Here is a 12,845-nt window from a genome sequence, read left to right as displayed (position 1 = left end):
AGTGAGGTTGTGTCCATTTATAATGAGGGGGGTCGTGTCCATTTATAATGAGGGGGGTCGTGTCCATTTATAATGAGGGGGGGTTGTGTCCATTTATAATGGGGGGGTCGTGTCCATTTATAATGAGCGGGGTCGTGTCCATTTATAATGAGCGGGGTTGTGTCCATTTATGATGAGTGAGGTTGTGTCCATTTATAATGAGGGGGGTCGTGTCCATTTATAATGAGGGGGGTTGTGTCCATTTATGATGAGTGAGGTTGTGTCCATTTATAATGAGGGGGGTCGCGTCCATTTATAATGAGGGGGGTCGTGTCCATTTATAATGAGGGGGGTCGTGTCCATTTATAATGGGGGGGTCGTGTCCATTTATAATGAGCGGGGTTGTGTCCATTTATGATGAGTGAGGTTGTGTCCATTTATAATGAGGGGGGTCGTGTCCATTTATAATGAGGGGGGTCGTGTCCATTTATAATGAGGGGGGGTTGTGTCCATTTATAATGGGGGGGTCGTGTCCATTTATAATGAGCGGGGTCGTGTCCATTTATAATGAGCGGGGTTGTGTCCATTTATGATGAGTGAGGTTGTGTCCATTTATAATGAGGGGGGTCGTGTCCATTTATAATGAGGGGGGTCGTGTCCATTTATAATGAGGGGGGTTGTGTCCATTTATAATGGGGGGGTCGCGTCCATTTATAATGAGGGGGGTTGTGTCCATTTATAATGAGGGGGGTCGTGTCCATTTATAATGAGGGGGGTCGTGTCCATTTATAATGAGGGGGGTCGTGTCCATTTATAATGAGGGGGGTCGTGTCCATTTATAATGAGCGGGGTCGTGTCCATTTATAATGAGCGGGGTTGTGTCCATTTATGATGAGTGAGGTTGTGTCCATTTACAATGAGGGGGGTCGTGTCCATTTATAATGAGGGGGGTTGTGTCCATTTATAATGGGGGGGTCGTGTCCATTTATAATGAGGGGGGTCGCATCCATTTATAATGAGGGGGCTCGCGTCCATTTATAATGAGGGGGGTCGCGTCCATTTATAGTGAGGGGGGTCGTGTCCATTTATAATGAGCGGGGTTGTGTCCATTTATAGTGAGGGGGGTCGCGTCCATTTATAATGAGGGGGGTTGTGTCCATTTATAATGAGGGGGGTCGTGTCCATTTATAATGAGGGGGGTCGTGTCCATTTATAATGAGGGGGGTCGTGTCCATTTATAATGAGGGGGGTCGTGTCCATTTATAATGAGCGGGGTCGTGTCCATTTATAATGAGCGGGGTTGTGTCCATTTATAATGAGCGGGGTTGTGTCCATTTATGATGAGTGAGGTTGTGTCCATTTACAATGAGGGGGGTCGTGTCCATTTATAATGAGGGGGGTTGTGTCCATTTATAATGGGGGGGTCGTGTCCATTTATAATGAGGGGGGTCGCATCCATTTATAATGAGGGGGCTCGCGTCCATTTATAATGAGGGGGGTCGTGTCCATTTATAATGAGGGGGGTTGTGTCCATTTATAATGAGGGGGGTCGTGTCCATTTATAATGAGCGGGGTTGTGTCCATTTATAATGAGGGGGGTCGTGTCCATTTATAATGAGGGGGGTCGTGTCCATTTATAATGAGGGGGGTCGTGTTCATTTATAATGAGGGGGGTCGTGTCCATTTATAATGAGAGGGGTCGTGTTCATTTATAATGAGCGGGGTTGTGTCCATTTATAATGAGAGGAGTCGTGTCCATTTATAATGAGGGGGGTCGTGTCCATTTATAATGAGGGGGGTCGTGTCCATTTATAATGAGGGGGGTCGTGTTCATTTATAATGAGGGGGGTCGTGTCCATTTATAATGAGGGGGGTCGTGTCCATTTATAATGAGGGGGGTTGTGTCCATTTATAATTGGGGGGTCGCGTCCATTTATAATGAGGGGGTCGTGTCCATTTATAATGAGCGGGGTTGTGTCCATTTATAATGAGAGGGGTCGTGTCCATTTATAATGAGGGGGGTCGTGTCCATTTATAATGAGGGGGGTCGTGTTCATTTATAATGAGCGGGGTCGTGTCCATTTATAATGAGGGGGGTCGTGTTCATTTATAATGAGGGGGGTCGTGTCCATTTATAATGAGAGGGGTCGTGTTCATTTATAATGAGCGGGGTCGTGTCCATTTATAATGAGAGGGGTCGTGTCCATTTATAATGAGGGGGGTCGTGTCCATTTATAATGAGGGGGGTCGTGTTCATTTATAATGAGGGGGGTCGTGTTCATTTATAATGAGGGGGGTCGTGTTCATTTATAATGAGCGGGGTCGTGTCCATTTATAATGAGGGGGGTCGTGTTCATTTATAATGAGGGGGGTCGTGTCCATTTATAATGAGAGGGGTCGTGTTCATTTATAATGAGCGGGGTTGTGTCCATTTATAATGAGAGGAGTCGTGTCCATTTATAATGAGGGGGGTCGTGTCCATTTATAATGAGGGGGGTCGTGTCCATTTATAATGAGGGGGGTCGTGTTCATTTATAATGAGGGGGGTCGTGTCCATTTATAATGAGGGGGGTCGTGTCCATTTATAATGAGGGGGGTTGTGTCCATTTATAATTGGGGGGTCGCGTCCATTTATAATGAGGGGGGTCGTGTCCATTTATAGTGAGTGAGGTTGTGTCCATTTATAATGAGGGGGTCGTGTCCATTTATAATGAGCGGGGTGAGGGGGCGTGTCCTGGCTATGGAGGAGTGAGGACGTGTTTGTCTCAGCTCCTGCCACCGGACTACATTACTGACAATTAAACCAGCCCAAGAGCCTGGAAGAAAAGGATATGCAGCGCAGGAGAAGGGAGAGCTCCCAGGGGCCCAGCAGAGGAGCGTCACGGACAGAGGAGAAGGGAATTAGAGGCTTCCTTACCGGGCCGAAGCAGAGGACAGCACTGCAGACATCTCCCAAGATGGAGAGGCAGGGGAAGCCCCAGCAGCAGCAGAGACAGAGGGAGGAAAGCACCCGGGCAGTGGAGGAGAGGCAGCTGATAACCCCAGACAGCCAGCGTGTCCAGGTACAGGGGAGCCCTGGAGCAGGGAGCATGGGTACAACCCCCACCATTGCTGATTGCAGACCTGCAGTGGGGAGGCCTCAGGAGGGGGGAGAGGTGCCCTTACCCCTGTCACAGAAGGAGGACAATAATAAATCTCAAGCAGAGGCTGTTAATGCTGCAAATGGGGCACAGGGCCCTGCTAGTGGAAATCTCCTATCTTCAGTGAGACACAGCCTGAGTCAAAGTGTGTATGATATGGAAATGCAAGCAGAGTTAGAGCCTGCCACAAGTACAATAAGATCACATGAACCAGGAGTGCTGACAGAACTTAATGAAATCCGGGCACACATCTCTTCTATGCCCACCAGAGAAGATATGGAGACATATATAGCAAGGCTGGAACAGGCATACCGCACAGAGCTGTCGGCCCTGAGGGGGGAGGTGGAAAGAGTGGACACTCAGAACCACATACAGGCAGCTAAAATACAGAATATAGAAGACACCACTCAGGCACAAGGGGCCATTTTGGATCAACACTCCTGCCAAATACAATATATGGTGGAAGCAATGGACGATGCTGAAAACAGGGGCCGGAGAAACAATTTAAGGGTCCGGGGTTTACCAGAGTCTGTTGAACCTAAGGATCTCCAGAGAGCCCTCCAAGTGATGTTTAATGAGATCCTGGGTGAACCATCAAGCCAACCCCTGGAGCTAGACAGAGTGCATAGAGCGCTTGGCCCTAGACCTACACAGAATGACAGACCACGAGATGTGATTTGCAGGGTCCACCGTTATGTCCTTAAAGAGGCCATCCTGTTTAAGCTGCGCAGTGGAGTTTCACCAGCATACGAGGGGAGCCAAGTCCAGATTCTGCAGGACTTATCCCGTTTCACTTTACAAAGAAGGAGAGCACTGAAACCTCTCCTGGACATGCTCCGTTCGTATGAGTTTCAATACAGCTGGGGATTTCCCTTCCGCCTGCAGGTCCGACATGCGGGAAGAATGCATGTTCTTAGGAACCCGACTGATATGCCATCGTTTGCTGCAGCCCTGGACATTCCATTGGTGCCTATAGAGGAATGGCCGGTGTTTCCAATGGGGGTTTGGGGTGCTGCCCCAGATGGTGATCGGATGCGTGGCCCTCGAAGAGGAAGACCAGTCTGATGTTTAAGGAGTTATTGGTTCATAAACAAAAATTCATTGGGTTGTTTCTCAATAGAATGTACCTCCCAGTTTTGCTATAATTTTTTTGCCAGGGGGATTAAGTCTTTCTGATTATGAGGGGGGGGGTTCCCTCCCGCCTTCCTGGAAGAGGGGGCGGGGGGGCACCCCCTGACGGTGTATAGCACAATATTCTCTCTAGACCTTGTGTCCTCACATTATATAGGGCTCTGGCTGACAAACTAAGTTGAATAATTGCTTATTGTTAGTCCGGGGCAGGGGGCTCCTTTGTAGAAAGTTCCCTCCCTGATTGGGATAACACGCCATAAAGGAGTGGCGTAGTCTCACCATCCCTAGGTTAGACAGTTTGGTATTCTCTTATACCTATACAGTTACTTTTAGTCTTTTTAGACCCGACGTTAGGGTCTTGCTGTAACCTTGCAGGTGGGAGGCACTCTGACCTCCTTGCCTTTGGTTTCTACTGCTTTGTTGGTAGTTTCTTTTGTATTCTCGACCTTCTTACCTCTTCTCTTTTATTTCCTCTTCTTTTTCCCTGCTCTTCCTATCCTACTTGCCTGCACATCTCTCTCTCTCTCTCCCTAATCCCCGAACCTATCCCTAGAGTCCCCACCGTTCCTCCGCATTGAAATGACGCAGATTAATTGGGGTTCACTAAATGTGAGGGGACTTAATGTCCCGCAAAAACGCTCCCAGATATTTTTTGACATGCACAAAAAAAGAGTCCATATACTATTGATCCAAGAAACACATTTTAAAACGGGCCACCTCCCCATCTTTAGAGACAGATATTACACTAACTGGGTCCACAGTTCCAACCCAGAGTCAAAATCCAAGGGAGTGTCCATAGGCATCCATAAGTCCCTAGTGCACACAGTTCTAGATACACGGGTGGACACGGAGGGAAGATTTATATTCCTGAAAATTAATGTTAACTCATCCATCTTTACCATTGTCAATTGGTATCTACCGAATAGAGATCCGGCGACGACCTGCTCCTCTCTCCTGTCATCACTGGATGAATTCGCAGAAGGGACCGTGATCGTGGGCGGTGATTTAAACTTCACTTTGGACCCTAAGGTAGACACAACGTCGGGACATAACTTTCTCTCAATAAGGAAACTAACGAAGGTTAAACGTTGTATACAGGAACTCAGATTAGTGGATGTATGGAGAACACTACACCCAGTAGACCGTGACTACACATATTTTTCCCCGGCTCACTCTTCATACAGCCGCATAGACCTATTCCTTGTAAGTCAGAAGGCCCTGACATGGCAGATACAGGCCTCTATAGGCAGTATCTCTTGGTCAGATCATGCCCCCATATTTTTGAGCCTCACTATGCCGGATGGGCCTGGGAGGCCGTGGTCTTGGCGGTTGAATGATAGTCTGCTGAGGGACCAGGGATGCTTGAAAGACCTGCAGAACACAATAGATGAATTCTTGGAGATACACTCAGGAGACACTACTACCCTACCTGTTCAATGGGAGACACTAAAGTGTGTGTTGAGAGGGATTCTGATCAAACATGGGGCTAGGATTAAGAGGGAGAGAGCCCAAACCATTCTGTCTCTACTTCAGAATATTTCAGACCTAGAGAAGATCCATAAGCAGACATTATCCCCGGTGACACTGACAGAGCTAGTTAAAAACAGAGAGGAACTTAAATCCATTCTGGACCGACAATACGAGCGCCACAGGAATAGACTAAAAAGATTTATGTATGAATATGCGGACAAATGTGGCAGACCACTAGCTAGGTTATTACATCCGAGGGGGGACCCCAGTCACATCCCTACGATCAAAAAATCGGACGGCCTTTTGACTCAGAACCCAATCCACATAGCGGAGCAGTTTCAAAAATATTATAGTGACCTTTACAACATAAGGGGCAAATTTGGGGATATGCCACAAGAAGCTTTGGAGACTAAAATAAATGATTACATACTTAAAACAGCCCTGCCGACTATACCCAATACTGAGGTTGAAAACCTAGAAGCAGACTTTACAGAGACAGAAGTGGCATCTATTATCAGGGATTCTCCTTCAGGCAAAAGCCCAGGTCCGGACGGGTTTACCCCCAAGTTCTATAAAATTTTTCAGACTCAGTTATCCCCGTTCATGACCAAAGTATTTAACTCCATATCTGAAAACTCCCAGTGGGTAGCACAGTCTCTTGAAGCACACATATGTGTTATCCCCAAACCGGGAAAGGACCACTTGCTGGTTACAAATTACAGACCCATCTCACTGATTAATTTAGATTTGAAATTTTTCTCTAAAGCACTTGCCAACAGACTTGCCCTGTCCCTGCCTGGGATAATACATACAGACCAGGTGGGATTTGTAAAAGGCCGGGAGGCACGGGACAACACCAACAAATTGTTCCTCCTGATGGCTCGGTCGAGGGCTCAGTCTCTCCCCATGTGTTTACTTTCAGTGGACGCGGAGAAGGCCTTCGACCGGGTCAGTTGGAGCTTTATGATGGCAGCCTTGAGACAGGTGGGTTTGGGTCAGAAATTTTTGGGTAGAATTGCGTCCCTGTATACGAGACCCTCAGCAAAAGTCAGGACAAATGGGTTTCTATCATCATCCTTTCTGGTCCACAATGGAACGAGACAGGGATGTCCACTGTCGCCCCTCTTATACGTCATAGTCATGGAGCACCTTGCGGTCGCCCTGAGAAACAACACAAGCATCCACGGGATAGAGGCGGGGGGGAGAGCCGTAAGCTGGCTCTATTCGCGGATGACCTTCTCATGTTCATTTCCCAACCACACATATCCTTCCCGTCCTTGCTTAAGGAGTTCGAACAGTTTGGCAACTTAAGCAACTTCAAAGTAAATTTTTCCAAATCAGAGGCCATGAACGTGACTTTATCGGCAGAAGACCTTGCGAGAGTATCACAAAACTTCCCTTTTAAGTGGCAACCGTCAGTTTTAAAATATCTGGGAGTTATGGTACCTAGGGATCCAGCAAAAATTGTACATCACAATTTTTTCCCCTTATTAGAAAGGACAATCAGGGACTTCAGTACCTCGAGAGTGCGAGGTACTGAAGTAAAGGGAGGCGACTGAAGATAAGTGTGGCATAGTTTTAACACAATCTCATAGTGGTGATAACTGTAGCTGTTTAATTTCATTAGGGAATTGTTGTCTGTGTTTGTCTGGGGTACTGTGAAAAAGCAAAAAAAAAAAAAAAGTGTGTCTAGTGATTTAATCAGTAGTATTAGCCACACTTGTTTCTAGAAGCTTCTAGCAGCTTCTAGTAGTCCTTGTAGAACTATATAAACCAGCCAGAGCAAGCAAGGTGCTGAGAGTGCGAGGTACTGAAGTAAAGGGAGGCGACTGAAGATAAGTGTGGCATAGTTTTAACACAATCTCATAGTGGTGATAACTGTAGCTGTTTAATTTCATTAGGGAATTGTTGTCTGTGTTTGTCTGGGGTACTGTGAAAAAGCAAAAAAAAAAAAAAAAAAAGTGTGTCTAGTGATTTAATCAGTAGTATTAGCCACACTTGTTTCTAGAAGCTTCTAGCAGCTTCTAGTAGTCCTTGTAGAACTATATAAACCAGCCAGAGCAAGCAAGGTGCTGAGAGTGCGAGGTACTGAAGTAAAGGGAGGCGACTGAAGATAAGTGTGGCATAGTTTTAACACAATCTCATAGTGGTGATAACTGTAGCTGTTTAATTTCATTAGGGAATTGTTGTCTGTGTTTGTCTGGGGTACTGTGAAAAAGCAAAAAAAAAAAAAAAAAAAAAGTGTGTCTAGTGATTTAATCAGTAGTATTAGCCACACTTGTTTCTAGAAGCTTCTAGCAGCTTCTAGTAGTCCTTGTAGAACTATATAAACCAGCCAGAGCTAGCGAGGTGCTGAGAGTGCGAGGTACTGAAGTAAAGGGAGGCGACTGAAGATAAGTGTGGCATAGTTTTAACACAATCTCATAGTGGTAATAACTGTAGCTGTTTAAGAAGAGAAGAGTCGCCGTAAGCTGATCGATTGCTGGGACTTGCCGGGTCTCGCTGTTTGAGGACATCGCAAAACCGCGCGCCTGACGGCGCGCGACTTTCGCCTGGCATACGCTACATCAGCATTATGGAAGAGAAGAAAATCCACATGGTCACCTGCAACACATGCTACATGTTTACGGATCTGCCGCACAAAAAATCCAACTTCACCTGTCAAAAGTGCAAACTTGTTGCCCTCTTAGAGGAAAAGGTGCAGGGACTGGAAGAAAGAATAGCAACTTTGAAGCTAATTAAAGAACATGAGGACTTCTTGGACGAGGCAGAAGCAACAATTCAGGATATGGAAAGTGAGAAAAGCTTCAGAACACATACAGAGGCTGAAAAGTGGACACATGTGACCAAAAGAAGCCAGCGGATCAAGTGGTCGGCACCACCCACACAGCTTAGCAACCAATATGAAGCCCTCATGCTGGAGAAGGAAAATGGCAGAGCTCAGGATGATACCGTCTCTACAGGAGAAGACACAGTATCATCAAAAGAAGTTACTTTGTCAACAAAAGCAGAAACAAAAGACACTCAAAAACACTCAGGAGCAACAAGCAGTGCGTCCAGAAAGAAAAGAAGAGTGGTAGTTATGGGCGACTCACTACTAAGAGGCACGGAGGCAACTATCTGCAGGCCGGACATAACCGCACGAGAAGTATGCTGCCTCCCGGGAGCAAAAGTCAAGGATGTGGCCAACAGGATACCAACTATCCTCGGATCCAAGGACGAATACCCGTTCCTATTGATACATGTAGGAACAAACGACACGGCAAGAAATGATCTACCAACTATTTGTGAAGACTTTGAAATTCTGGGGAAGAGAATTAAGGAACGGAACGTACAGGTTGTTTTCTCATCAATCCTCCCAGTCGATGGCCATGGTGTCAGAAGATGGAATAGGATACTAGATTTGAACAACTGGCTACGACGGTGGTGCAGGCAGCAAGGATTTGGATTCTTGGACCATGGAGTGAATTACCTCTACGATGGACTTCTCGCAAGAGACGGGATACACCTCACAAAACCTGGGAAACACACGTTCGCCAGAAGGCTTGCCACAGTCATCAGGAGGGCTTTAAACTAGAAGAAGAGGGGATGGGAGAAAAATCAGCAGACAAGAACATGCAACAGAAGGACAAACTAATCAAGGATACTAGATGCCGTAAAGAGGACCCAAGGCAGGGTAATCAGAAGGAAGCTAAGAAAAGGGGAGCAAAACTTCTTTCCTGCATGCTGACCAATGCAAGAAGCCTGACCAATAAGATGGAAGAACTGGAGCTGGTAATGTATGAGGAAAAATACGACATAGTAGCAATAACTGAGACATGGTTAGATGATAGTTATGACTGGGCGGCTAACCTGCAAGGATATGAATTGTTTAGGAGGGATCGTAAAAAAAGGAAAGGGGGTGGAGTCTGTCTATATATAAAGTCCAGTTTAAAGCCCAGACTAAGAGAAGATATTCAAGAGGGAAATGAAGAGGTGGAGTCTCTATGGTTGGAGATACAAGGAGGGAAAACTAATAAAATCCTCATAGGGGTTTGTTATAAGCCACCAAATATAACAGAAACTACTGAAAATATATTATTGAAACAAATAGACAAAGCAGCAAATCACAATGAGGTGATTATTATGGGGGACTTCAACTACCCCGATATAGACTGGGAAACTGAAACCTGCGTATCTCAGAAAGGAAACCGTTTTCTGTCAGTAACTAAGGATAATTATCTGTCCCAACTTGTGCCGGGTCCAACTAGAGGGGCAGCCCTTCTGGACTTAATTTTAAGCAACAGGCCAGATAGAATAACAGACGTACGAGTGGATGGGCACCTAGGGAATAGTGACCACAATATAATACAATTCCACTTGTCCTTCAGTAAGGTGCCTTGGAGGGGGGTTACAAAAATGCTGAATTTCAGGAAAGCAAAGTTTGATCTGCTTAGAGAAGACCTTCGCCAAATTGATTGGGACAATGTCCTCAAAAATGGGAGCACAGAAAATAAGTGGGAAATTTTTAAATCGGTATTAAACACCCACTGCGAGCGAGCCATACCGTACGGAAATAAAAGGGCTAGGAACAGGAGAAAACCAATGTGGCTAAATAAGGATGTAAAAGGGGCAATGAATAATAAGAAAAAGGCATTTAAAAAGCTAAAACAAGAAGGCAGCGAGGAAGCATTAAAAATATATAGAGAAAAAAATAAAATGTGTAAAAAACAAATATATTTAGCAAAAATAGAAACTGAGAGACTCATTGCTAATGAAAGCAAAGCAAATCCCAAACTATTCTTTAATTATATAAACAGAAAAAAGATTAAAATTGATGGTGTTGGCCCTTTAAAGAATAATGAGGGTAAAATCATAGAAAGCGATGTGGGAAAAGCAAATGTTTTAAATACTTTTTTCTCAACTGTGTTCACACAGGAAAAGCATATGCCAGGGGAAATGCAGAGTGATCATGTAAATGCCCCATTAAGTATGACCTGCCTAACCCAGGAAGAAGTGCAGAACCGACTTAGTAACATTAAAATTGACAAATCACCAGGCCCTGATGGCATTCACCCTCGGGTATTAAGGGAGTTAAGTAATGTGATAGACAGGCCTCTATTCCTTTTATTTAAAGACTCTATAGAAACTGGGTCTGTTCCACTGGATTGGCGGCTAGCAAATGTGGTACCAATATTCAAAAAAGGGTGCAAAAGGGAACCTGGAAACTATAGGCCGGTAAGCTTAACATCAGTTGTGGGTAAAATGTTTGAAGGGTTTTTAAGGGATACTATTATGGAATGTCTCAATGTTAATAACAGTTTAACTCCATATCAACATGGATTTATGAAGGATCGCTCCTGTCAAACTAACCTGATCAGCTTCTATGAGGATGTAAGCTCTCACATGGACCGAGGAGAATCATTGGATGTCATTTATCTCGACTTCGGTAAAGCATTTGACACTGTCCCACATAAAAGACTGATAAGTAAAATGAGAAAGCTTGGGCTCGGGGAAAATGTGTGTAGATGGGTAGGTAGCTGGCTTAGTGGTAGAAAACAAAGAGTGGTTATTAATGGCACATACTCAGATTGGGCCAGGGTTACTAGTGGGGTGCCACAGGGGTCTGTATTGGGCCCCCTACTATTTAATATATTTATTAATGATCTGGTGGATGGTTTACAGAGTAAAATATCAGTATTTGCAGATGATACAAAACTATGTAAGGTAGTTAACACAAAGGAGGACAGTTTGCAACTACAGATGGATTTGAGTAAATTGGAGAATTGGGCTGAAAAATGGCAAATGAGGTTTAACACAGATAAGTGTAAGGTTATGCACATGGGAAGGAGAAACAGATGCTACGATTACTTACTAAATGGGAAACTGCTGGGGAAATCAGACATGGAAAAAGACTTAGGCATCTTAGTGAATAAGAATCTAAATTGGAGTGCCCAGTGTCAGGCAGCAGCCACCAAAGCAAATAGGGTGATGGGATGCATTAGAAGAGGTTTGGGGGCACGAGATGAAAACATCATTCTCCCTCTGTACAAATCACTCGTCAGACCACACTTGGAGTATTGTGTGCAATTTTGGGCGCCGGTGCTGAAGAAAGACATTACTGAACTTGAAAGGGTTCAGAGGCGAGCTACTAAAATAATAAATGGAATGGGTGCATTACAATACACGGAAAGGTTATCAAAATTAGGTCTATTTACTCTAGAAAAGAGAAGACTTAGGGGAGACCTAATAAATATGTACAAATATATCAGAGGGCTATATAGAGATCTCTCCCATGATCTGTTTGTACCAAGGACTATGACAAGAACAAGGGGGCATTCTTTTCGATTGGAGGAAAGAAAATTCCTACATCAGCATAGAAGAGGGTTCTTCACGGTAAGAGCAGTGAGGCTCTGGAACTCTCTTCCTGAGGAAGTGGTTATGGCCAACTCACTGAATGAATTTAAGAGAGGAATGGATGCATTTCTGGTTAGCAAAAGTATAGAAGGTTATAAATAGCATAATCTTACAGGTAGATAGAAGAGCGACCAAGATTATTAGAGGAATGGGTGGGCTGCAATACCAAGACAGGTTATTAAACTTGGGGTTAGTTAGTTAGGAAAAACAAAGGCTTAGGGGGATCTAATCACAATGTATAAATATATGAGGGGACAGTACAGAGACCTTTCCAAAGATCTCTTTACACCTAGGCCTGCGACTGGAACACGGGGGCATCCGCTACGTCTTGAGGAAAGAATGTTTAATCATAATCACAGATGAGGATTCTTTACTGTGCGAGCAGTGAGACTATGGAGCTCTCTGCCGTATGATGTTGTAATGAGGGATTCACTAGTAAAATTTAAGCAGAGCCTGAACGCATTTCTTGAAAAATATAATATTACCAGTTATGTATATTAGATTTTATGACAGGGTGTTGATCCAGGGAACTAGTCTGATTGCCGTATGTGGAGTCAGGAAGGAATTTTTTTCCCCATTGGAGCTTATTTGACACATTGGGGTTTTTTTGCCTTCCTCTGGATCAACATGTTAGGCTACAGGTTGAACTAGATAGACTTAGAGTCTCCCTTCAACCTTAAAAACTATGAAACTATGAAACTATGACTTAAAGAAATATGACAAAAAGAG

At 44.7% G+C, this 12,845-nt stretch overlaps 1 protein-coding gene across 1 annotated transcript in view; it reads right to left on the bottom strand.

Moving 5' to 3' along the window:
* ANXA5 (annexin A5) overlaps positions 1-12,845 on the bottom strand; it is a 445,678-nt gene that overhangs the window by 205,497 nt on the left and 227,336 nt on the right. The window lies entirely within an intron of this gene.

This window comes from Anomaloglossus baeobatrachus, chromosome 1, assembly GCF_048569485.1.
Source record: "Anomaloglossus baeobatrachus isolate aAnoBae1 chromosome 1, aAnoBae1.hap1, whole genome shotgun sequence".
Taxonomy (NCBI): domain Eukaryota; kingdom Metazoa; phylum Chordata; class Amphibia; order Anura; family Aromobatidae; genus Anomaloglossus; species Anomaloglossus baeobatrachus.
This window is presented reverse-complemented; position numbering and strand designations above follow the sequence as displayed.